The 27,179-nt window shown below is 43.6% G+C and overlaps 1 protein-coding gene and 1 long non-coding RNA gene across 3 annotated transcripts in view; one reads left to right on the top strand and one right to left on the bottom strand.

Annotated features, from left to right (window-relative positions):
- LOC143804119 (class I histocompatibility antigen, F10 alpha chain-like) overlaps window positions 1-27,179 on the top strand; it is a 158,900-nt gene that overhangs the window by 94,281 nt on the left and 37,440 nt on the right. The gene's annotated exons all lie outside the window — the stretch shown is intronic.
- Window positions 5,218-7,340, bottom strand: LOC143793671 (uncharacterized). Its single transcript, XR_013220188.1, has 3 exons — window positions 7,311-7,340; window positions 6,514-6,664; window positions 5,218-5,547 (listed from the first exon to the last, which is right to left on the bottom strand). It is a non-coding gene; the product is annotated as an uncharacterized LOC143793671 (long non-coding RNA).

Here is a 27,179-nt window from a genome sequence, read left to right as displayed (position 1 = left end):
CTTTGACCCATTAAGTGATTCACAGAAGTTTATAATGCAGAGCCGTAAAAATAAAAAATCATATTTTTTCACAAAAATGATCTTTTCGCACCCAATTTTTTATTTTCCCAAGGGTAAGAGAAGAAATTGGACCCCAAAAGTTGTTGTACAATTTGTCCTGAGTACGCTGATACCCCATATGTGGGGGTAAACCACTGTTTGGGCGCAAGGGAGAGCTCGGAAGGAAAGGAGCGCCGTTTGACTTTTCAATGCAAAATTGACAGGAATTGAGATGGGATGCCATGTTGCGTTTGGAGAGCCCCTGATGTGCGTAAACATAGAAACCCCACAAGTGACACCATTTTGGAAAGTAGACCCCCTAACGAACTTATCTAGATGTGTGGTGAGCACTTTGACCCACCAAGTGCTTCACAGAAGTTTATAATGTAGAGCCGTAAAAATAAAAAATAAAAATTTTCCCACAAAAATTATTTTTTAGCCCCCAGTTTTGTATTTTCCCAAGGGTAAGAGAAGAAATTGGACCCCAAAAGTTGTTGTCCAATTTGTCCTGAGTACGCTGATACCCCATATGTGGGGGGGAACCACCGTTGGGCGCATGGCAGAGCTCGGAAGGGAAGGAGTGGCATTTGGAATGCAGACTTAGATGGATTGGTCTGCAGGCGTCACATTGCATTTGCAGAGCCCCTGATGTAACTAAACAATAGAAACCCCCCACAAGTGACCCCATATTGGAAACTAGACCCCCCAAGGAACTTATCTAGATGTGTTGTGAGATCTTTGTACCCCCAAGTGTTTCACTACAGTTTATAACGCAGAGCCGTGAAAATAAAAAAATAAAAATTTCCACAAAAATTATTTTTTAGCTCCCAGTTTCGTATTTTCCCAAGGGTAACAGGAGAAATTGGACCCCAAACGTTGTTCTCCAATGTGTCCCGAGTACGCCATATGTTGGGGTAAACCCCTGTTTGGGCGCACGGGAGAGCTCGGAAGGGAAGGAGCACGGTTTTACTTTTTCAACGCAGAATTGGCTGGAATTGAGATCGGACGCCATGTCAAGTTTGGAGAGCCCCTGATGTGCCGAAACAGTGGAAACTCCCCAATTATAACTGAAACCCTAATCCAAATACACCCCTAACCCTAATCCCAACCCTATTCCCAACCGTAAATGTAATCCAAACCCTAACCCTAACTTTAGCCCCAACCCTAACCCTAACCCTAATGGGAAAATGGAAATAAATACTTTTTTTCATTTTAAAATTTTTCCCTAACTAAGGGGGTGATGAAGGGGGGTTTGATTTACTTTTATAGCGGGTTTTTTAGCGGATTTTTATGATTGGCAGCCGTCACACACTAAAAGACGTTTTTTATTGCAAAAAATATTTTTGGCGTTACCACATTTTGAGAGCTATAATTTTTCCATATTTTGGTCCACAGAGCCTTGTGAGGTCTTGTTTTTTGCGGGACGAGTTGACGTTTTTATTGGTAACATTTTCGGGCACGTGACATTTTTTGATCGCTTTTTATTCCGATTTTTGTGAGGCAGAATGACCAAAAACCAGTTATTTATGAATTTCTTTTTTTGGGGGGGGGAGGCGTTTATACCGTTCCACGTTTGGTAAAATGGATAAAGCAGTTTTATTCTTCAGGTCAGTACGATTACAGCGATCTCTCATTTATATCATTTTTTTATGTTTTGGCGCTTTTATATGATAAAAACTATCGCTTTATTCTGAGGACTATACCTTTTTTATTTTTTTGCTGATGATGCTGTATGGCGGCTCTTTTTTTGCGGGACAAGATGACGTTTTCAGCAGTACCATGGTTATTTATATTTATATCCGTCTTTTTGATCGCGTGTTATTCCACTTTTTGTTTGGCGGTAGGATAATAAAGCGTTTTTGCCTTTTTTTTCTTTTTTTTTTTTTAACGGTGTTCACTGAAGGGGTTAACTAGTGGGACAGTTTTATAGGTCGGGTCGTTACGGATGTGGCGATACTAAATATGTGTACTTTTATTGTTTTTTATTTAGATAAAGGAGTGTATTTATTGGAACAATATTTTTTTTTATCATTATTTATTTAGGAATTTTTATTTATTTATTTTTTTTCCACACATGTATTTTTTTTTTTTTACCTTTTTACTTTGCCCCAGGGAGAGACATCACAGTAAAGTGTCAGATCAGCGATCTTAAGTGCACAGCAAGGAGGCTTCCCGGCGCCTGCTCTGAGCAGGCGTTGTGACGTCACCTCCCTGCAGGACCCGGATGCAGCCCCGAGGCCATTTTGGATCTGGGGACTGCAGGGAGGAGACGCTCGGTACAAGGTGAGCACATCGCCTTGTATCGAGGGTCTCAGGGAAGCACGCAGGGAGCCCCCTCCCTGCGCGATGCTTCCCTGTACCGCCGGAACACTGCGATCATGTTTGATCGCAGTGTGCCGGGGGTTAGTGTGCCGGGGGCGGTCCGTGACCGCTCCTGGCACATAGTGCTGGATATCAGCTGCGATAGTCAGCTGACACCCGGCCGCGCTCCCCCCGTGAGCGCGGCCGATCGCTCTGGACGTACTATTCCGCCCTTGGGAAGTAGGGCCCACCCCACATGGACGGAATAGTACGTCCAATGGCAGAAAGGGGTTAAAGTATTTCCAAAATCTTTAATAAATCTCTGCATGTTTAGTATCCCTGTAATCGCACTGACCTGGAGAATCGTGCTGCTGGATCATTTTTACCCTGTAATGAATGCTATAAAAAACAAACAAAAGGCTATTCTAGAATTTTCCAATTTTTTTTTTCCTCACAATTTTTCTTCACTTACCATTTTTTCCTGTTTCCTTAATTTCATGGTGAAATGGACGGTGTCATTCAAAAGTGCAACTTGTCCTGCAGAAAGCAAGGTCTCATGCGGCTTTATAGACAGAAAAAAAAGTTATGGCTCCTATAAGAAGGGAAGACAGAAACAAAAATGTAAAATTGCCATGTCAGGAAGGGGTTAATATCAATCACGTATCATTGTACTGACACGAGATTGGCAACTATATAAATATAAATAGAAACCAGCACAAATTGAAAAACCCAAACACAAAAATAAGGAATATAAAAAGTAATTCAATCTTTATTATGCAAAGTATAAAAACCTTGGGGTGAAGCACAGATTCAAAAGGGAAAATTCCAACAAAGACAAGAGTGGTCATCACCCTATTATACTGGAACTTAAATAAATAAATACACTAATGCATAAATTAATCGTATACCATCTGATGTGAACAGCACTGGCATACAGCATTACATAACTCATCTGTGTGTGACCATGATCAGATTAAGGACAAGTGCTGTGGCTCCATCTAGTGGTTATGTGCAAAAATGCAGAACTTAAGGTAGATATAATAAGAACTGCTGTCCCAAGTAGTGATGAGCGAGTGTACTCGTTGCTCGGGTTTTCCGGAGCACGCTCGGGTGACCTCCGAGTATTTATGACTGCTCGGAGATTTAGTTTTCATCCCCACTAGTGTTGAGCGATACTTTCCGATATCGGGAAATATCGGATCGGACTGATACCCCAAAAATATCGGATATCGCCGATTCCAATACCGGAAACCAATGCAAGTAAATGGGACACAAATATCGGAATGAAAATAAACCCTCTCTTTCCTTGCACGTCCAGTTCGGGAGGGGGGAAGAGTGTGGGCGGTGCATGGGCGGAGACTGTGCATGTCTGTGTGTGAGGGCGGGGTCTGTGCGGGCCTCTCGGGGGTCTGTGCGGGCCTGCTGGGGGTCTGTACGAGCCTCTCGGGGGTCTGTGCGGGCCTGCCGGGGGTCTGTACGAGCCTCTCGGGGGTCTGTGCGGGCCTGCCGGGGGTCTGTACGGGTGTGTACAGGCATCGTCCGATGGGACTACAAGTCCCATCGGGCTATGCCTGCTACAATGACAGTGATTGACACATTAGCCAATGATGGGACAGTAGTAGTCCCATCATCCGGCTAATGTGTTGAATGTAAAAAAAAACCACAAACATACATACATACTACATACATACATAGCACATACTACATACATACAACATACATACTACATACATACAACATACTATATACTACATACATACATACAACATACAGTACAGACCAAAAGTTTGGACACACCTCATTTAAAGATTTTTCTGTACTTTCATGACTATGAAAATTGTACATTCACACTGAAGGCATCAAAACTATGAATTAACACATGTGGCATTATATACTTAACAAAAAAGTGTGAAACAACTGAAATTATGACTTGTATTCTAGGTTCTTCAAAGTAGCCACCTTTTGCTTTGATGACTGCTTTGCACACTTTTGGCATTCTATTGATGAGCTTCAAGAGGTAGTCACCGGGAATGGTCTTCCGACAATCTTGAAGGAGTTCCCAGAGATGCTTAGCACTTGTTAGCCCTTTTGCCTTCACTCTGCGGTCCAGCTCACCCCAAACCATCTCGATTGGGTTCAGGTCTGGTGACTGTGGAGGCCAGGTCATCTGGTGTAGCACCCATCACTCTCCTTCTTGGTCAAATAGCCCTTACACAGCCTGGAGGTGTGTTTGGGGCCATTGTCCTATTGAAAAATAAATGATGGTCCAACTAAAAGCAAACCGGATGGAATAGCATACCACTGTAAGATGCTGTGGTAGCCATGCTGGTTCAGTATGCCTTCAATATTGAATAAATCCCTGTTATGAACTATACTTTTTGGCTCCCTCTTGTGGTCACTCGCGGTATGGCTCTTGGAGACTCTTTCCCCAGGTTGGTCGTCACCTGGTTCGTTAAGACTCTGGGTGTTCCTATTTAAACTTCCTGGAGTCTTAGTCCATTGCCTGGCAACTATGTAATCAGTCCTTGTCTGGTTGCTCTTGTCTACTGGTCCTGATTTTTGCAACAATAAGCGAAGTCCTGCTTTCTTGTTTTTTGTATTATTCTGTATTTTGTCCAGCTTGTTCATAATGTGATTCCTGATTTTGCTGGAAGCTCTAAGGGTGCTGATATTCTCCCCCCATACCGTTAGTCGGTGCGGGGGTTCTTGGATATTCAGCGTGGATATTTTTGTAGGGTTTTTCGCTGACCACATAAGTCCGCTTTCTATATTTCTGCTATTATTTAGTGGGCCTCTCTTTGCTGAATCTAGTTCATACTTACGTTTGTCCTTTCCTCTTACCTCACCGTTATTATTTGTTGGGGGCCTGTACAGAGGCGTAGCTAGGGGTTCAGCTCAGGGGGGGGCGAAAAATCTGAGTGGGCCCCTAACCAATAGCCCTGATTGCAACTGAGGTGGTGCACTCTATTCGTGGGTATAGGAGAACCTCAGCACATTACAGTGCTGTAACTGAAAAAAATCTCTACACAAAAAACAATACTGATTATACCGTCATATGATGATCTCATAATTGTAGATACCAGTGTTGCAGAATATACAAGAGTTTACAATACAGACAATAACTTACAGGTGATGTTCTTTTTGATAATCGTTCACTTTTACACCTTACTCAGACCGACATGCCAACTTCTTCCAGCCAGGACTCCTCTGCAGAGATTACAACAAAGACACATTTGACTTCTCACACATTTCCAGCCCAGTACCCATCTATCTCCAACCTGCACAAAGTACTCAACCCAATACTGAGCCACTTCTGTCACGTGTCCCTACTATTGCACCTGCTGTGTGATACAAAAGCAATGCTCCTCATACTGCCTCACATAATAATGCCACCATTGGGACCTTTACATAGTAGAATGTCTCTTTTGTCCCCCCACAGTAGCTCCCACACTGTATGTAAACCACCCCAGTTTATGACAGACCCCACAGTAACACCCACACTGTATATAGGCCCCCATACCGCATGATGGCCCCCACAGTAGCCTTTAAACTGTACTGTATAATGGCTTCCGCATTAGCTCCCATGCTGTATAATGGCCTCCGAATTAGCTCTAACACTGTATGATGGCTCCCAAAAATAGCTATCATGCTGTATACTGGCCCCACATTAGCTCCCATACTGTATATTGACCCCTGCATTAGCTCTCACACTGTATACTGGCTCCCGCATTAGCTCATCCGCTGTATAATGACCCCCAAATTAGCTCTAACACTGTATAATGGCCCCCGCTGTAGCTCCCATGCCTTTTATTCTGGTCTCTGTCGGTCCCTGTTTGTGGACTACATCTTGCACAGTGCTGATATATATAACAAAGGGCTAAATAGAAGAAAACAGAAACAGCCAGTGGGTGTATATAGAGGCCAGCGTATGTGAATAGCTCCCTTAATGTACCCAGGTAACCCTAAAAGAAATACTATTGTCTGGGCAAGACCCCAAAGAGGGGACCAGAAAGAAAGAGGGAAATAGAAGAGAGGGAGGTAAAATATTACTCATGTAAAGAAGAAAGTGCACACCCTGGTAGGTCTTCTCTTTTATTTCCTTTTCTGCATTTGGGGGGTCTAGTTGGCCAGACTGAGTATATGTTCAGGGGTCTTGTTATCATCTATACGCACCTACTGGCTGTTTGTATTTTCTTCTATTTGGCTCTTATACCATACCAAGTTATACCATATATTTGGGTTTTCACGCTTGCCACCCTGGATTTACAATATGATATGATAGGACCCTCTCCCCGGCTACAGGACCAAGTCACAGAGTGTGTATCTGGAGAGAGAGAGAGGGAGATTTGAAAGCAGCACTAGCAAACAGTGTGTAATATCAGCTGTCAAACCCAAACATTGCAGGCATTTACCGATCTTCAATGCAGCAGCAAAAAAAATGAAAAAACAGAATTTTGGTTCTCCTGGATAAAGGTTCTCAGTAGAACCGACATGTGGCTGAGCCCCAATGGGCTACTAAACACTATTTTTTAATTTTGTCAATGGTGCGCTGCCTTATTTTTTTGCTACTATAAATTTTTACATATGTATGTATATATATATATATATATATATATATATATATATATGCACATACAGTGTATATATACAGGGAAAGACACATTCTTGTTTGTGCTGTCCTGCAGCTGGGGTGACTTCTATCAGGGCAGTGCATGATAGTTACTATTTGTCAGTGGCTCTATCTGAGGCATAATGAGATTTATGGCAGCTGATTTGCATTGGCAGAGTCAGCTGATATGTTTAAAAGTTCAAGTAGACTAGCGCCATAAATCTACTGTGCCTCAGATACAAGACCACAAATACAAGAAAATAAACAATCCAGGACTTGTAGGGCAGCAGCGTCCTGCCCCCTCCTCACTGCACAGACACAACCCCCCCTGCACGAAGCAGCCCAAGTTCTAAATACTCACAGCACCACCTTGTCTTTGCTCCTCTCCGGCGGGAAGAAGTCAGAAGCCTCAAGGCAGCAACTGCTGCGTGGTGACGTCTCTCGTGCAGTCTCTCGTGCAGTCTCTCCTGCAGACACACAGGGTGCAATGGGGGCGTGTGCTATAGAACGGACAGTGATAGTGCAGGGAGATTATGTCTCCCCACACTTCAGTGGAGAGAACTACATCGGCGTGCTGCGTACACCTGCATAGTTAACAGTGGCAGTAACTCTGAGTGGGCCCCCTCAGAGCAAGGGGCCCGGGGCGACCGCACCCTCTGCCCCCCTGGTAGCTACGCTACTGGGCCTGTATCTACTTTGGGGTACCTTTCTCTTGAGGCAAGTGAGGTCTGTATTTTCTCTGAAAGGGTTAGCTAGATCTCCGGCTGGCGCGAGACGTCTAGAACCAACGTAGGTACGTTCCCCGGCTGCTATTAGTTGTGGGCTAGGATCAGGTATGCGGTCAGCTCAGTTACCACCTCCCTAAGAGCTCTTTTTTATGTTTGCAGACTTCGCTGAAGACCCTGAGATCCTCTGCCATTAGGATCACAACAGTATGCCAGGCCACTGAATAGTTAATGCATTGCAGAAGTGGGATTAAAAGAAAAAGAAGTTCTGAGTTTTTTTTTTCTTCCTTCCCCTTTATCTCTGAATGGCTTGAAACTCTGCTACAGACATGAATGTGCAAACTCTGATTACTAGTGTGGATCAGCTTGCTGCACGTGTGCAGGGCATTCAGGATTTTGTTATTAGCAGTCCTATGTCAGAGCCTAAGATACCTATTCCTGAGCTGTTCTCTGGAGATCGATTTAAATTTAGGAATTTTAGGAATAATTGTAAATTGTTTCTATCTTTGAGACCTCGTTCGTCTGGAGACTCAGCTCAGCAAGTTAAAATTGTTATCTCCTTCTTGCGGGGCGACCCTCAGGATTGGGCTTTCTCATTGGCGCCAGGAGATCCGGCATTGGCGAATATTGATGCGTTTTTTCTGGCGCTCGGATTGCTTTATGAGGAGCCCAATCTTGAAATTCAGGCAGAGAAGGCTTTGCTGGCTATTTCTCAGGGCCAGGATGAAGCCGAAGTGTATTGCCAAAAATTTCAGAAATGGTCCGTGCTTACTCAGTGGAATGAGTGTGCTCTGGCCGCAAATTTCAGAAATGGCCTTTCTGAAGCCATTAAGAATGTGATGGTGGGCTTTCCCATTCCTACAAGTCTGAATGATTCTATGACGCTGGCCATTCAGATTGATCGGCGTTTGCGGGAGCGCAAATCCGCTAATCCTTTGGCAGTGCTGTCTGAACAGACGCCTGATTTAATGCAATGTGATAGAATTCAGACTAGAACTGAACGGCAAAATCATAGACGTCAGAATGGGTTGTGTTTTTACTGTGGTGATTCTACACATGTTATATCAGCATGCTCTAAACGCCTAACAAAGTTTTTTAGTCCTGTCGCCATTGGTAACTTGCAGCCTAAATTTATTTTGTCTGTGACTTTAATTTGCTCATTGTCTTCCTACCCTGTTATGGCGTTTGTGGATTCAGGCGCTGCCCTGAGTCTTATGGACTTGTCGTTTGCCAAGCGCTGTGGTTTTGTCCTGGAGCCTTTAGAAAATCCTATTCCTCTTAGAGGAATTGATGCTACGCCATTGGCAGAGAATAAACCGCAGTATTGGACACAAGTGACCATGTGCATGACTCCTGAACATCGGGAGGTGATTCGTTTTCTTGTTCTGCATAAGATACATGATTTGGTCATTTTGGGTCTGCCATGGTTACAGGCTCATAATCCTGTTCTGGATTGGAGGGCTATGTCTGTGTCAAGTTGGGGTTGTCAGGGAATTCATGCTGATTCCCCGCCGGTGTCTATTGCTTCCTCCACTCCTTCAGAAGTTCCTGAGTATTTGTCTGATTATCAGGATGTATTCAGTGAGTCCAGGTCCAGTGCTCTTCCTCCTCATAGGGACTGTGACTGCGCTATAGATTTGATTCCTGGTAGCAAGTTTCCTAAGGGACGATTATTTAATCTGTCGGTACCTGAGCATGCCGCGATGCGTTCTTATATAAAGGAGTCTTTGGAGAAAGGACATATTCGTCCATCCTCTTCCCCTCTTGGTGCGGGATTCTTTTTTGTGGCCAAGAAAGACGGATCTTTGAGACCTTGTATAGACTATCGGCTTCTGAATAAAATCACGGTTAAATTTCAATACCCTCTGCCACTATTGTCGGACTTGTTTGCTCGGATTAAGGGTGCCAGTTGGTTCACCAAGATAGATCTTCGTGGTGCGTACAACCTTGTGCGCATTAGGCAGGGAGATGAATGGAAAACTGCATTTAATACGCCCGAAGGTCATTTTGAGAACTTGGTGATGCCTTTTGGGCTCTCTAATGCCCCTTCAGTGTTTCAATCCTTTATGCATGACATCTTCTGGAAGTATCTAGATAAATTTGTGATTGTTTATCTGGATGACATTTTAGTTTTTTCTGATGATTGGGATTCTCATGTAAAGCAGGTCAGGATGGTGTTTCAGGTTTTGCGTGATAATGCTTTGTTTGTGAAGGGCTCAAAGTGTCTCTTTGGAGTACAGAAGGTTTCCTTTTTGGGTTTTATTTTTTCCCCTTCTGCTGTGGAGATGGACCCAGTCAAGGTCCGAGCTATTCATGATTGAACTCAACCCACGTCTGTTAAGAGTCTTCAGAAGTTTTTGGGTTTTGCTAATTTCTACCGTCGTTTTATTGCTAACTTTTCTAGCGTTGTTAAACCTCTGACGGATATGACCAAGAAAGGTTCTGATGTCGCTAATTGGGCTCCTGCGGCCATTGAGGCCTTCCGGGAGCTGAAGCGCCGGTTTACTTCGGCGCCTGTTTTGTGCCAGCCTGATGTCTCACTTCCCTTTCAGGTTGAAGTGGATGCTTCTGAGATTGGTGCAGGAGCTGTTTTGTCACAGAGAGGCTCTGGTTGCTCTATGATGAAACCATGTGCTTTCTTTTCCAGGAAGTTTTCGCCGGCTGAGGGGAACTATGATGTTGGTAATCGGGAGTTGTTGGCCATGAAGTGGGCATTTGAGGAGTGGCGTCATTGGCTCGAGGGAGCTAAGCATCGTGTGGTGGTCTTGACTGATCACAAAAATCTGATGTATCTCGAGTCTGCTAAACGCCTGAATCCTAGACAGGCTCGTTGGTCATTGTTTTTCTCCCGTTTTGACTTTGTGGTCTCATACCTGCCTGGTTCGAAAAATGTGAAGGCTGATGCTCTCTCTAGGAGCTTTGTGCCTGACTCTCCTGGAGTCTCAGAGCCGGCTGGTATTCTTAAAGAGGAAGTGATTTTGTCGGCCATTTCTCCTGATTTGCGACGTGTGTTGCAGAGATTTCAGGCTGGGAGACCTGACTCTTGTCCACCTGACAGACTGTTTGTTCCTGATAAATGGACCAGCAGAGTTATTTCCGAGGTTCATTCCTCGGTGTTGGCAGGGCATCCTGGGATTTTTGGTACCAGAGATTTGGTGGCTAGGTCCTTTTGGTGGCCTTCCTTGTCACGGGATGTGCGTTCTTTTGTGCAGTCCTGTGGGACTTGTGCTCGGGCTAAGCCTTGCTGTTCTCGTGCCAGCGGGTTGCTTTTGCCCTTGCCCGTCCCGAAGAGGCCTTGGACACACATTTCCATGGATTTCATTTCAGATCTTCCGGTGTCTCAGGGAATGTCTGTCATCTGGGTGGTGTGTGATCGTTTTTCCAAGATGGTCCATTTGGTGCCCTTGCCTAAGTTGCCTTCCTCTTCCGATCTGGTTCCTTTGTTTTTTCAGAATGTGGTTCGTTTGCATGGCATTCCTGAGAATATCGTGTCTGACAGAGGATCCCAGTTTGTGTCCAGATTCTGGCGATCTTTTTGTGCTAAGATGGGCATTGATCTGTCATTCTCGTCTGCCTTTCATCCTCAGACTAATGGCCAAACGGAGCGAACTAATCAGACGCTGGAGGCTTATTTGAGATGTTTTGTTTCTGCGGATCAGGATGATTGGGTGACCTTCTTGCCATTGGCTGAGTTTGCCCTCAATAATCGGGCTAGTTCTGCTACTTTGGTTTCGCCATTTTTCTGCAACTCTGGTTTTCATCCTCGTTTCTCCTCGGGTCATGTTGAGCCTTCTGACTGTCCTGGGGTGGATTCCGTGGTTGATAGGTTGCAGCGGACTTGGAATCATGTGGTGGACAACTTGAAGTTGTCACAGGAGAAGGCTCAGCGTTTTGCCAACCGCCGCCACGGTGTGGGTCCCCGACTTCGTGTTGGGGATTTGGTTTGGTTGTCTTCTCGGTTTGTCCCTCTGAAGGTCTCCTCTCCTAAGTTTAAGCCTCGCTTTATTGGTCCTTATAGAATTTTGGAGGTCCTTAATCCGGTGTCTTTTCGTTTGGATCTTCCTGTGTCGTTTGCCATTCACAATGTGTTCCATAGGTCTTTGTTGCGGCGGTACATTGTGCCTGTGGTTCCTGCTGTTGACCCTCCTGCTCCGGTCTTGGTTGAGGGCGAGTTGGAGTATGTGGTGGAGAAGATCTTAGATTCTCGTCTCTCTAGACGGAGGCTTCAGTATCTGGTCAAATGGAAGGGCTATGGTCAGGAGGATAATTCCTGGGTGGTCGCCTCTGATGTTCATGCGGCCGATTTGGTTCGTGCCTTTCACGCTGCCCATCCTGATCGCCCTGGTGGTCGTAGTGAGGGTTCGGTGACCCCTCCTTAAAGGGGGGGTACTGTTATGAACTATACTTTTTGGCTCCCTCTTGTGGTCACTCGCGGTATGGCTCTTGGAGACTCTTTCCCCAGGTTGGTCGTCACCTGGTTCGTTAAGACTCTGGGTGTTCCTATTTAAACTTCCTGGAGTCTTAGTCCATTGCCTGGCAACTATGTAATCAGTCCTTGTCTGGTTGCTCTTGTCTACTGGTCCTGATTTTTGCAACAATAAGCTAAGTCCTGCTTTCTTGTTTTTTGTTTATTTGTATTATTCTGTTTTTTGTCCAGCTTGTTCATAATGTGATTCCTGATTTTGCTGGAAGCTCTAAGGGGGCTGATATTCTCCCCCCATACCGTTAGTCGGTACGGGGGTTCTTGGATATTCAGCGTGGATATTTTTGTAGGGTTTTTCGCTGACCACATAAGTCCGCTTTCTATATTTCTGCTATTATTTAGTGGGCCTCTCTTTGCTGAATCTAGTTCATACTTACGTTTGTCCTTTCCTCTTACCTCACCGTTATTATTTGTTGGGGGCCTGTATCTACTTTGGGGTACCTTTCTCTTGAGGCAAGTGAGGTCTGTATTTTCTCTGAAAGGGTTAGCTAGATCTCCGGCTGGCGCGAGACGTCTAGAACCAACGTAGGTACGTTCCCCGGCTGCTATTAGTTGTGGGCTAGGATCAGGTATGTGGTCAGCTCAGTTACCACCTCCCTAAGAGCTAGTTTTTATGTTTGCAGACTTCGCTGAAGACCCTGAGATCCTCTGCCATTAGGATCACAACAAATCCCCAACAGTGTCACCAGAAAAGCACCCCCACACATCACACCTCCTCCTCCATGCTTCACGGTGGGAACCAGGCATGTAGAGTCCATCCGTTCACCTTTTCTGTGTCACACAAAGACACGGTGATTGGAACCAAAGATCTCAAATTTGGACTCATCAGACCAAAGCACAGATTTCCAGTGGTCTAATGTCCATTCCTTGTGTTCTTTAGCCCAAACAAGTCTCTTCTGCTTGTTGCCTGTCCTTAGCAGTGGTTTCCTAGCAGCTATTTTACCATGAAGGCCTGCTGCAAAGTCTCCTCTTAACAGTTGTTGTAGAGATGTGTCTGCTGCTAGAACTCTGTGTGGCATTGATCTGGTCTCTAATCTGAGCTGCTGTTAACCTGCGATTTCTGAGGCTGGTGACTCGGATAAACTTATCCTCAGAAGCAGAGGTGACTCTTGGTCTTCCTTTCCTGGGGCGGTCCTCATGTGAGCCAGTTTCTTTGTAGCACTTGATGGTTTTTGCAACTGCACTTGGGGACACTTTCAAAGTTTTCCCAATTTTTCAGATTGACTGACCTTCATTTCTTAAAGTAATGAAGGCCACTCATTTTTCTTTACTTAGCTGCTTTTTTCTTGCCATAATATAAATTCTAACAGTCTATTCAGTAGGACTATCAGCCGTGTATCCACCAGACTTCTGCACAACACAACTGATGGTCCCAACCCCATTTATAAGGCAAGAAATCCCACTTATTAAACCTGACAGGGCACACCTGTGAAGTGAAAACCATTCCCGGTGACTACCTCTTGAAGCTCATCAAGAGATTACCAAGAGTGTGCAAAGCAGTCATCAAAGCAAAAGGTGGTTACTTTGAAGAACCTAGAATATAAGACATATTTTCAGTTGTTTCACACTAGTACATAATTCCACATGTGTTAATTCATAGTTTTGAAGCCTTCCGTGTGAATTTACAATTTTCATAGTCATGAAAATACAGAAAAATCTTTAAATGAGAAGGTGTGTCCAAACTTTTGGTCTGTACTGTACATACATACAACATGCCACATACATACAACATACTACATACATACAGCATACATACAACATACTACATACATACAACATACATACATACAACATACTACATAAATACCACATACATACCACATACATACTACATACGTACAACATACTACATACATACATACTACATACATACATACATACATACATACATACTACATAGATACATACATACAACATACAACATACCACATACATACATACATACATACTACATACATACAACATACTACATACATACTACATACAATACATTCATACATTACATACATACATACAGTACATATAACAAAGAGTACATACTCACCATCACTTGTCATTTTGATCCCTGAAGCCAGTGTCATCTGTAAAAAATATTAAAATAACAAACAAACAATATACGCCCTGATCCGCAGAAATCCACGAGTGTCTCATGACGATCACCCGTGGAGAACAGCAGCGTCAGCTGATGCGACCGCTCTCTAGGGACCCCAGGAATACAATGATGGGAGGAAGGTATCCTTCCGCACTGTATTCCTCCGCCACTGTAAAAAAATAGTCCCTAGTCTCACTTTTGGCACTGCTGTGTGAGAAAGTTCCCACACAGCAATTGCCATAAAGTGAGTCCAGTGAACTACAGTAACCTCTCAGTGATGCACTGCAGGAGCCATTGTCTCCTGTCAGTGTGTCACTGAAGGTCCTATAGAGCAGTGACATCACCCGATGTCACTGTTCTATAGGGGAGATTGTCGTGGGACACTCGTTATTAATTGGACTACTGCGGACAGGTAGTATACGGTTTATTATTTTACGTTTTTTGCAGGTGCTGAAGTATGGTAAGTATGGTTAAATTAAGAATAATAAAATACTTTTTTCTGGCTGTGTCTTTATTTTGTTTTTAACTCTCACTACTCTAGGATTAATAATGGATAGGCGTCTTATTGACGCCTCTCCATTATTAACCCTGCTTAATGTCACCTTACAATAGCAAGGTGACATTAACCCCTGATTACCCCATATCCCACCGCTACACGGGAGTGGGAAGAGAGGGGCTAAGTGCCGGAATTGGCGCATCTGACAGATGCGCCATTTCTGATGCGGCTGCGGACTGGTATTTGTAGCTGGCCAATATTTGTAGCCTCAGAAGGGGATAATACCCATGGCCCCTCTCTAGGCTATGAATATCAGCCCGCAGCTGTCTGCGTAGCCTTTCTGGCTATAAAATATAGGGGGACCCCACGTCATTTTTTTTGGGGGGGGGGGTCTCCGTTTTAATAGCCAGTAAAGGCTACGCAGACAGCTGCGGGCTGATATTCATAGCCTGGGAGGGGCCATGGGTATTATCCCCTTCTGAGGCTACAAATATTGGCCCCTGGCCGTCTGCTTTCCCCTTCTGGCGCAGAAAACTGCGCGGGAGCCCACTCCATTTTTTTTCCCGGTTTTTTTCTTTATGTTCATTAACCCCTTTCTGCCAGCTGACGGAATAGTACGTCAGCTGGCAGATCCCCTGCTTTAAGGTGGGCTCCGGCGGTGAGCCCACCTTAAAGCCGCGACATGTCAGCTGTTTTGTACAGCTGACATGTGCGCGCAATGAGCGCGAGCGGAATCGCGATCCGCCCGCGCCCATTAACTAGTTAAATGCCGCCGTCAAGCGCTGACAGCGGCATTTAACTAGCGCTCCCGGCCACGCGGCCGGAGGTGCTCGCACTGCTGACCCCCGTCACATGATCGGGGGTCAGCAGTACATCGCCATAACAACCAGAGGTCTCCTTGAGACCTCTATGGTTGTTGATGGCCGAATGCTTTGAGCGCCACCCTGTGGTCGGCGCTCAAAGTACACGACCATTTCTGCTACATAGAGGTGATCTGTATTTCACCTCGATGTAGCAGAGCCGATCGAGTTGTGCATGCTTCTAGCCTCCTATGGAGGCTATTGAAGCATGCCAAAATTAAGAAAAAAAAGTGTTTAAAAATATTAAAAAAATAAAAAAAAAATGAAAGTTCAAATCACCCCCCTTTCGCCCCAATCAAAATAAAATAATTAAAAAAAAATCAAACCTACACATATTTGGTATCGCCGCGTTCAGAATTGCCCGATCTATCAATAAAAACAAAGGATTAACCTGACCGCTAAATGGCGTAGCGAGAAAAAAAAATCAAAACGCCAAAATTACGTTTCTTGGTCGCCGCGACATTGCATTAAAATGTAATAACGGGCGATCAAAAGAACGTATCTACACCAAAATGGTATCATTAAAAACGCCAGCTCGGCACGCAAAAAATAAGCCCTCACCTGACCCCAGATCATGAAAATTGGAGACGCTACAGGTATCGGAATATCGCAAAATTTTTTTTATATTTTTTTTTAGCAAACTTTGGAATTTTTTTTCACCACTTAGATAAAAAATAACCTAGACATGTTAGGTGTCTATGAACTCGTAATGACCTGGAGAATCATAATGGCAGGTCAGTTTTAGCATTTGGTGAACTTAGCAAAATAGCCAATCAAAAAACAAGTGTGAGATAGCACTTTTTTTGCAATTTCATCACACTTGGAATTTTTTTCCCGTTTTCTGTTACACGGCATGGTAAAACCAATGGTATCAAAAGTACATCTCGTCCCGCAAAAAATAAGCCCTCACATGGCCATATTGACGGAAAAATAAAAAAGTTATGGCTCTGGGAAGGAGGGGAGCGAAAAACGAAAACGAAAAAAGCTCCGGGGGCGAAAGGCCGATGTTAATTAACCCCATCTATGGATATATCTATCTATAGATTTATCTATAGATACATAGATGTTTCTATGCATATATCTATCTGGCTAATTTCACACATCACGTTTTTGCCGTCAGGCACAACCTGGCGAGTTTTGAAAAAAAAATAAATCTTTTTTTTCTGCTGGATCCGTTTTTTCTCAGAGTTGTATTAGCGCCGGATTGCACCTGATGGCCACATGTTTCATCCGTTTTTTGCCGGATCCGTCAAAAAAGCTGTTTCCGCCGGACGGAAAACACAGAGGAATGGTTTTTCTGTCTGGCGAAAAAACGCACAGCGACGGATCCGTCGAAAAAAGTATGAAACTGAGATGTGAAATGATGAATACGGCCTCCGAATCTGTTTTTTCATGCATGTTTCCATTCAAATCATGCACATTTTCCATTCATTTATTTATTTCCAAAAACCAGATAGATATATAGATAGAAACATCTATGTATCTATAGATATATCTATAGATAGATATATCTATAGATAGGCCGATGTTGATTAATGAACTCAAAGAAAAAAACGGGAACAAAATGGAGCAATTTTCTGCGCCAGAGGGGGAAAGCAGACGGCCGGGGGCCAATATTAGTAGCCTGGGAAGGGGTTAATACCCATGGCCCCTCCCAGGCTATGAACATCAGCCCGCAGCTGTCTGCGTAGCCTTTACTGGCCATTAAAATAGGGGGACCCCCCAAAAAAATGACATGGGGTCCCCCTATATTTTATAGCCAGAAAGGCTATGCAGACAGCTGCGGGCTGATATTCATAGCCTAGAGAGGGGCCATGGATATTGGCCCCCCCAGCTACAAATACCAGCCCGCAGCCGCCCCAGAAATGGCGCATCTGTAAGACGCGCCAATTCCGGCACTTAGCCCCTCTCTTCCCACTCCCGTGTAGCGGTGGGATATGGGGTAATAAGGGGTTAATGTCACCTTGCTATTGTAAGGTGACAGTAAGCCGGGTTAATAATGGAGAGGTGTCAGTAAGACGCCTATCCATTATTAATCCTAGAGTAGTGAAAGAGTTAAAAACAAAATAAAGACACAACCAGAAAAAACTATTTTATTATTCTTAATTTAACCATCCTTACCATACTTCAGCGCCTGCAAAAAACGTAAAGTAATAAACCGTCTACTCCCTGTCCGCCGTAGTCCAATTAATAACACGACGATCTCCCCTATAGAACAGTGACATCGGGTGATGTCACTGCTCTATAGGACCTCCAGTGACAGCTATATTTTATAGCCAGAAAGGCTACGCAGACAGCTGCGGGCTGATATTCATAGAGGCCCATACAGACCCTCGGCAGTCCCACACAGACCCCTGACGGTCACGCAGACAGCTGCAGGCTGATATTCATAGAGGCCCATACAGACCCTCGGCAGTCCCACACAGACCCCTGACGGTCACGCACAGACCCCCGGCAGGCCTGCATAGACCCCCGAGAGGCCCGCACAGACCCCGCCCGCACACACAGACACGCAGTCTCCGCCCACGCACCGCCCACACTCCATTATAGTGCATCATGACATCATTTCAGTAGCCAATCACAGCCATGCCATTAGTTAAAGGGAACCTGTCACCACGTTTTTGGAAGATGGGATAAAAATAGCGTTAAATAGGGGCAGAGGTGGGCGTTACATTAGTGTGTGTGTTATGCGTTTATTACCCACCTAAGTTGCCGAAATAACTTTGCAAAGTCTCCGTTTTCGCCTGTCAATCAGGCTAGTCTGGTCAGATGGGCGTTGTCTTCACCCAGATTTGGCGTAGTTTTCCGTTGGTGGCGTAGTGGTGTGCGCATGCCCAAGGTCCCGAATCCTCTTCCAGGGGATTTAAAATAGCGCGGTGTTCGTTATTGCATTGGTGATCGGTGGGCGCGGCCATCTTCCTTTGGCCGCGCGTGCGCAGAAGCGGCGCTCTGCTGGCCGCGGCTTCAGGAAAATGGCCGCCGCGATATCCATCTGCGCACGCGCGGCATCGCGGCGGCCATTTTCCTGAAGCCGCGGCCAGCAGAGCGCCGCTTCTGCGCACGCGCGGCCAAAGGAAGATGGCCGCGCCCACCGATCACCAATGCAATAACGAACACCGCGCTATTTTAAATCCCCTGGAAGAGGATTCGGGACCTTGGGCATGCGCACACCACTACGCCACCAACGGAAAACTACGCCAAATCTGGGTGAAGACACCACGCCCATGCGACCTGACCAGCCTGATTGACAGGCGAAAACGGAGACTTTGCAAAGTTATTTCGGCAACTTAGGTGGGTAATAAACGCATAACACACACACTAATGTAACGCCCACCTCTGCCCCTATTTAACGCTATTTTTATCCCATCTTCCAAAAACGTGGTGACAGGTTCCCTTTAACATGGCTAACATGCCTAACAGGATGTGCCCACACTTCTTAGGATCCTCATTGGCTGATTAGAATAAAACTGGCTCATTGCATTATGGGAACTTCCGATTCCGGTATTCGATATTGTAAAAGTATCGGAACTCCGATACAGCGAATATCAGCCGATACCCAATATTGCAGTATCGGAATGCTCAACACCAATCCCCACAGCTGAATGATTTACAGCTATTAGCCAGGCTGAGTACATGTGGAGGTTGCCTGGTTACTAGGGAACCCCCACATGTAATCAAGCAGGCTAATAATAATAATCTTTATTTTTATATAGCGCTAACATATTCCGCAGCGCTTTACACACATTATCATCGCTGTCCCCGATGAGGCTCACAATCTAAATTCCCTATCAGTATGTCTTTGGAATGTGGGAGGAAACCGGAGAACCCGGAAGAAACCCACGCAAACACGGAGAGAACGTACAAAGTCAGTAGCTGTAAATCATTCAGCTGCAGCGATGAAAACTAAATCTCCGAGCAGTCATAAATACTTGGAGGTCACCCGACCGTGCTCTGGAAAACCCGAGCAACGAGTATACTCGCTCATCACTTATTACAAGAATATATATAGGAATAACATTAGTGTGCCACATTAACTGATTTATGGAAAAATATGCATAATATTAAATTAATAAGTATAAATTATAGCTCAAGGCCTGAAGAAATTAGAGAAAGTCAGCGAGTGTAGCACACCAGTTAAAGAGAGATATGGGGGCACAGAGCAAGTAATCAAAAAATCACAGTCGTATTCCAATGTGAAAGCGATCAGGCAAGAAGAAGTGTGTGCTAGTGGTATGTCATAACAAGCAAAAATGAGAACATCCTGCACAACACGTATATAGATTGAGAAGGAAAAGAAACTGCAGCACTCACCATTGACTCTTCTTTTCTTTTATTCAATAAAACAAACCTTTGTAGGTTGTGGCATTCTGAAAGGCTTAGGCGTTACGAGGGGAGCGGGGTTGTGCAGGAACGAGACGGACGACGGCCGTTTCGCGCTGTTGCGCTTCTACGGGTCCATGTGATTGTGCTTATGATGTCATATCCTTTTATAGGATTGAGACATCTCACATTTTACTACTATGTGCAAAAATACAGTGATGCGTTAAAAACAACAATGAACTCGAACTACACAATATGGAAAAAACAATCACTAGATGAAAACCGACATGTCGATTTTTTCATTGAGACCCCAGGGGCCTTGCGCATTGGTTTTTAAGATCCACCTGGCTTCTCTTTGCAGAAGTAATTTATTGCGATCACCTCCCTGTTTTGGGAAATTAACCATTTCTAACCCCGCAAATTTTAATACATTAGGGTTACCACCATGACATTCGTGTATGTGCTTGACTAAACGAACTCTCCCTTTCCCCGTAAGGATTGAATTATAATGCTCTCGGAAGCGCACCATAAGGGGTCTTATGGTTTTCCCTATATAAAAACGATTGCAGGGACAGAATATAACATAAACAATAAATTTACTTTTGCAAGTTATGAAATCCTTCACAATGTGATGATGTGTGCCTATTTTTAAAGACATTATAATTAGAAAAGCTGACAAAGGGGGCAACCTAGTGATCCTAGATAGGGCATACTACATTGAGGAGGCTTTATCACAGCTCAGTGATCCGAATACATATCAACTATTAGAAAAAAATCCCACCAATGTTATTAAGGATAAACTACGGTCATTATTACGTAAATATGTAGAAAAAGGTACCATCTCAAAAAAGAGAGCAGAAAAATTAATACCTGAATATCCCAACTATCCCAACTGGTACAGTATCCCGAAAGTTCACAAAAACGCGGAAAAACCTCCTGGACGTCCGATCGTATCCGGAATAAATTCGGTCACGGAACCCCTTTCACAATTTATTGATTGGTCCTTAAAACCCCTACTATATGAAATCCCTTCTTTTATTAAGGACTCAGGAGACTTTCTCCTGGCTATAAAGGACTTCATTTGGCAACCTACATTTGCCCTCACATCTATAGACATTACTAGTTTATATACCAGAATTCCTCAACAAAAGGGCATAGATGCAATTCGTTGTATTCTATCTAACACTGCAAAAGATGAAGATTTCATTTCATTTATAACAGACAGTTTGGGGTTTGTATTGTCCAACAATACATTCAAATTTTTAGATCAGTGGTATTGTCAGAAGGTTGGTACCGCGATGGGTACCCCGGTGGCATGCGTCTTCGCGAACCTGTTTCTTGCAGTGTTTGAGGAGAGGCATGTCACCGGCCCCAAAAACCCCTTTTTGAAACACATACGGCTTTTTTTGCGTTTTGCGGACGATATCTTTATTATTTGGGACGGGGGCGAAGAAATTTTCAACAGTTTTGTAAAATATCTAAATGAAAATGAAGATAATATGAAATTTACATCTATTTTTGGAGGTAATGAAATAGATTTCTTAGATGTTAAATTAGAGATCCAGGAGGGTGTATTAATAACAAGCGTCCACAGAAAAAGTACGGCGACGAACAGTGTTTTGCACTTTAATAGCGCCCACCCGTATCACACAAAGCGCAGTATTCCATTTAGTCAAATGGTCAGATTAAGAAAAATTAATAACAATAATGAGATCTGTAAAGAACAGATTCAAGATTTAAAGGCGCGCTTTAGGGAAAGAGGTTATCCGGAGCCTCTGCTTCAACAGGCTGAGGCACGAGTGTCTAAATTATCTCAAGTGGATCTTTTGAAAAAGGGTAACAAAGGGAAAAATTATAAGAATAAGAGGTTAGAAAACCATAATGAAAACCGCAGATTTCCCTTTATTTTTAAGCACACTCCAGTGGATAGCTTAATACATGCTGCGATTCGTAAAAACTGGCACATCCTTCAAAAGGATCCAGATTTTACAGCAGCGTCCCCATTATTTTCATACAAACGACCAAAAAATATAGGAGACTTAGTTGTGAAAAATCGCATAGATAATCGCAACTTAAATTGGATTGAGAAATCTGCCCCACCTGGCAACCATAAATGCGGAAATTGCAGCATGTGTGCTTTTCATATGACAGATAGTTCTTTAAAAATAGGCACACATCATCACATTGTGAAGGATTTCATAACTTGCAAAAGTAAATTTATTGTTTATGTTATATTCTGTCCCTGCAATCGTTTTTATATAGGGAAAACCATAAGACCCCTTATGGTGCGCTTCCGAGAGCATTATAATTCAATCCTTACGGGGAAAGGGAGAGTTCGTTTAGTCAAGCACATACACGAATGTCATGGTGGTAACCCTAATGTATTAAAATTTGCGGGGTTAGAAATGGTTAATTTCCCAAAACAGGGAGGTGATCGCAATAAATTACTTCTGCAAAGAGAAGCCAGGTGGATCTTAAAAACCAATGCGCAAGGCCCCTGGGGTCTCAATGAAAAAATCGACATGTCGGTTTTCATCTAGTGATTGTTTTTTCCATATTGTGTAGTTCGAGTTCATTGTTGTTTTTAACGCATCACTGTATTTTTGCACATAGTAGTAAAATGTGAGATGTCTCAATCCTATAAAAGGATATGACATCATAAGCACAATCACATGGACCCGTAGAAGCGCAACAGCGCGAAACGGCCGTCGTCCGTCTCGTTCCTGCACAACCCCGCTCCCCTCGTAACGCCTAAGCCTTTCAGAATGCCACAACCTACAAAGGTTTGTTTTATTGAATAAAAGAAAAGAAGAGTCAATGGTGAGTGCTGCAGTTTCTTTTCCTTCTATATCTATTTTGGATTGCCGCATGTGTTTGCATAGCACCACCCTAGTTGGCTCAAGATCGCTATATCCCGACAGCCTAAAGGAAGGATCGCTATATAAGGACATTGCACAAGTGGATGCCACTTCGGTGCCAGTATATTCTTTATTTATACGTATATAGATTGTGATTACATATTTACCACTGTCCCTCTTACACGCATTTCGCAGCGTCGGGGTTTCCTCAGAGAGGGTATGAATAAGTGTTCCAAAGGCGTTTTATATAGGTGTCTAATAAACCACAAGACATGGATTGATTGAGAATATATGGCGAATGGGAGTAACATTCAGTTTCAGAGGGGATTATCCAGGCATTGGCTGCGAGCAAGCAACCCGACCGCCCAGCACGATACTTTATTGGTATCTCCTGGGCAGGGGAGGAAGCAAAAGACAATACTGACATTACAGCAGGGGATCACAGTGGATTCATTTTGTGAGGTAAAATATTTCACTGACTGTTTTTTAAAAATATTTTACCTCAAAAAATGTGTCCTCTGCGATCTCCTGCTGTAATGTCAGTATTGTCTTTTGTTTCTTCCCCTGCCCAGGAGATGTGGTATGTTGTGTACACGGTCAGACACAGACAATTTTTAAAATTAATTTTTGTTCGTCGGAAAACCTCTTTAACCCCTTAGTGACATAGCCAATTTGGTACTTAACCCCTTCACCCCCGGAGCTTTTTCCGTTTTTCCATTTTCGTTTTTCGCTACCCTCCTTCCCAGAGCCATAACTTTTTTATTTTTCCGTCAATTTGGCCATGTGAGGGCTTATTTTTTGCGGGACGAGTTGTACTTTTGAACGACATCATTGGTTTTAGCATGTCGTGTACTAGAAAACGGGAAAAAAATTCCAAGTGCAGTGAAATTGCAAAAAAAGTGCAATCCCACACTTGTTTTTTGCTTGCCTATTTTGCTAGGTTCACTAAATGCTAAAACTGACCTGCCATTATGATTCTCCAGGTCACTACGAGTTTATAGACACCTAACATGACTAGGTTATTTTTCACCTAAGTGGTGAAAAAAAATTCCAAACTTTGCAAAAAACAAAACAAAACAAAATTGCGCCATTTTCCGATACTCGTAGCGTCTCCATTTTTCGTGATCTGGGGTCAGGTGAGGGCTTATTTTTTGCGTGCCGAGCTGGCGTTTTTAATGATAGCATTTTGGTGTAGATACGTTCTTTTGATCGCCCGTTATTGCATTTTAATGCAATGTCGTGGCGACCAAAAAAACGTAAATCTGGCGTTTCGAATTTTTTTCTCATTACGCCATTTAGCGATCAGGTTAATGCTTTTTTTTTATTGATAGATCGGGCGATTCTGAACGCGGCGATACCAAATATGTGTAGGTTGGGTTTTTTTTTTATTGATTTATTTTGATTGGGGCGAAAGGGGGGTGATTTAAACTTTTATATTTTTTTTATTTTTTTCACATTTTTAAAAACTTTTTTTTTTTACTTTTGCCATGCTTCTATAGCCTCCATGGGAGGCTAGAAGCAGGCACAGCCCGATCGGCTCTGCTATGCAGCAGTGATCATAAGATCGCTGCTACACAGCAGATTTGCAGGTGTGCTGTGAGCGCCGACCACAGGGTGGCGCTCACAGCCACCGGCAATCAGTAACCATAGAGGTCTCAAGGACCTCTATGGTTACCTTCCTGACTCATCGCCGACCCCCGATCATGTGACGGGGGTCGGCGATGCGCTCATATCCGGCCGCACGGCCGGATGCGGTAGTTAAATGCCGCTGTCTGCGCTTGACAGCGGCATTTAACTAGTTAATAGCGGCGGGTGATCGCGATTTCACCCGCCGCTATTGCGCGCACATGTCAGCTGTAAAAAACAGCTGACATGTCGCGACTTTGATGTGCGCTCACCGCCGGAGCGCACATCAAAGCGGGGGTCCCGACATGTGACGTACTATACCGTCACATGTCGGGAAGGGGTTAATGACCGAGCCAATTTTTACAATTCTGACCAGTGTCACTTTATGAGGTTATAACTCTGGAACGCTTTATCGGATCCCGCTGATTCTGAGATTGTTTTTTCGTGACATGTTGTACTTCAAGTTAGTGGTAACATTTCTTCGATATTACTTGCGATTATTTATGAAAAAAATGGAAATATGGCGAAAATTTTTAAAATTTTGCAATTTTCAAACTTTGTATTTTTATGCCCTTAAATCAGAGAGATATGTCACAAAAAATAGTTAATAAATAACATTTCTCACATGTCTACTTTACATCAGCACAATTTTGGAAACAATTTTTTTTTTTGTTAGGGAGTTATAAGGGTTAAAAGTTGACCAGCAATTTCTCATTTTTACAACACCATGTTTTTTTTAGGGACCACATCACCTTTGAAGTGATTTTGAGGGGTCTATATGATAAAATAAACAAGTGTGACACCATTCTAAAAACTGCACCCCTCAAGCTGCTCAAAACCACATTCAAGAAGTTTATTAACCCTTTACGTACTTCACAGGAACTAAAACAATGTGGAAGAAAAAAATGAACATTTTACTTTTTTTTGCAAACATTTTACTTCAGAACCATTTTTTTTAATTTTCACAAGTGTAAAAACAGAAATTTAACCACAAATTTTGTTGTGCAATTTTTCCTGAGTACGCCGATACCCCATATGTGGAGGTAAACCACTGTTTGGGCGCACCGCAGAGCTTGGAAGTGAAGGAGCACCGTTTGACTTTTTCAATGCAGAATTGGCTGGAATTGAGATCGGATGCCATGTCGCGTTTGGAGAGTCCCTGATGTGCCTAAACAGTGGAAACCCCCCACAAGTGATACCATTTTGGAAACTAGACCCCTTAAGGAACTTATCTAGATGTGTGGTGAGCACTTTGAACCCCCAAGTGCTTCACAGAAGTTTATAACGTAGAGCCGTGAAAATAAAAAATCTCATTTTTTCTACAAAAATAATCTTTTTGCCCCCAAATTTTTATTTTAACAAGGGTAACAGGAGAAATTAGACCACAAAAGTTGTTGTACAATTTCTCCTGAGTACGTTGATACCCCATATATGGGGGTAAACCACTGTTTGGGCGCACCGCAGAGCTTGGAAGAGAAGGAGTGTCGTTTTACTTTTTCAATGTAGAATTGGCTGGAATTGAGATCGGACGCCATGTCACGTTTGGAGAGCCGCTGATGTGCCTAAACAGTAGAAACCCCCCACATATGACACCATTTTGGAAACTAGACCCCTTAAGGAACTTATCTAGATGTGTGGTGAGCACTTTAAACCCCCAAGTGCTTCACAGAAGTTTATAACGTAGAGCCGTGAAAATAAAAAAATCGAATTTTTTCTACAAAAATGATCTTTTTGCCTCCAAATTTTTATTTTACCAAGGGTAACAGGAGAAAATGGACCCCAGAAGCTGTTGTACAATTTGTCTTGAGTACGCCGACACCCCATATGTGGGGGTAAACCACTGTTTGGGCGCATGGCTGAGCTCGGAAGCAAAGGAGCGCCATTTGACTTTTCAATGCAAAATTGACTGGAATTGAGATCGGACGCCATGTCGCGTTTGGAGAGCCCCTGATGTGCCTAAACAGCAGAAACCCCCCAAAAGTGACCCCATTTTGGAAACTAGACCCCCCATGGAACTTATCTAGATGTGTAGTGAGAACTTTGAATGCCCAAGTGCATCACAGAAGTTTATAATGCAGAGTCGTGAAAATAAAAAATATATATTTTTTAACAATAAAGATTTTTAGCCCCCAAGTTTTTATTTTCACAAGGGTAACAAGAGAAATTGGACCCCAAAAGTTGTTGTCCAATTTGTCCTGAGTATGCTGGTACCCCATATGTGGGGGTAAACCACTGTTTGGGCGCACGGCAGAGCTCGGAAGGGAAGGAGTGCCATTTTGGAATGCAGACTTTGATAGAATTGTCTGCGGGCGTTATGTTGCGTTTGCAGACCCCTAATGTACCTAAACAGTAGAAACCCCCACAAGTGACCAAATTTTGGAAACTAGACCCCCTAAGGAACTTATCTAGATATGTGGTGAGAACTTTGAAAGCTCAAGTGCTTCACAGAAATTTATAATGCAGAGTAGTGAAAATAAAAAAATATATTTTTTTCCAACAAAAAAGATTTTTAGCCCCCAAGTTTTTATTTTCACAAGGGTAACAGGAGAAATTGGACCCAAAAACTTGTTGTCCAATTTATCCCGAGTACGCTGATGCCCCATATGTGGGGGTAAACCACTGTTTGGGCGCACGGCAGAGCTCAGAAGGGAGGGAGTACCATTTGACTTTTTTAGCTCAAAATTGGCTGTCGTGTTTGGAGACCCCCTGATGTACCTAAACAGTGGAAACCCCCCAATTCTAACTCCAACCCTAACCCCAACACAGCCCT

The sequence above is a fragment of the Ranitomeya variabilis genome, chromosome 1 (assembly GCF_051348905.1).
Source record: "Ranitomeya variabilis isolate aRanVar5 chromosome 1, aRanVar5.hap1, whole genome shotgun sequence".
NCBI lineage: Eukaryota > Metazoa > Chordata > Amphibia > Anura > Dendrobatidae > Ranitomeya > Ranitomeya variabilis.
The sequence above is the reverse complement of the archived record's forward strand: the minus strand, read 5'-3'. Positions and strand labels throughout refer to the sequence as shown.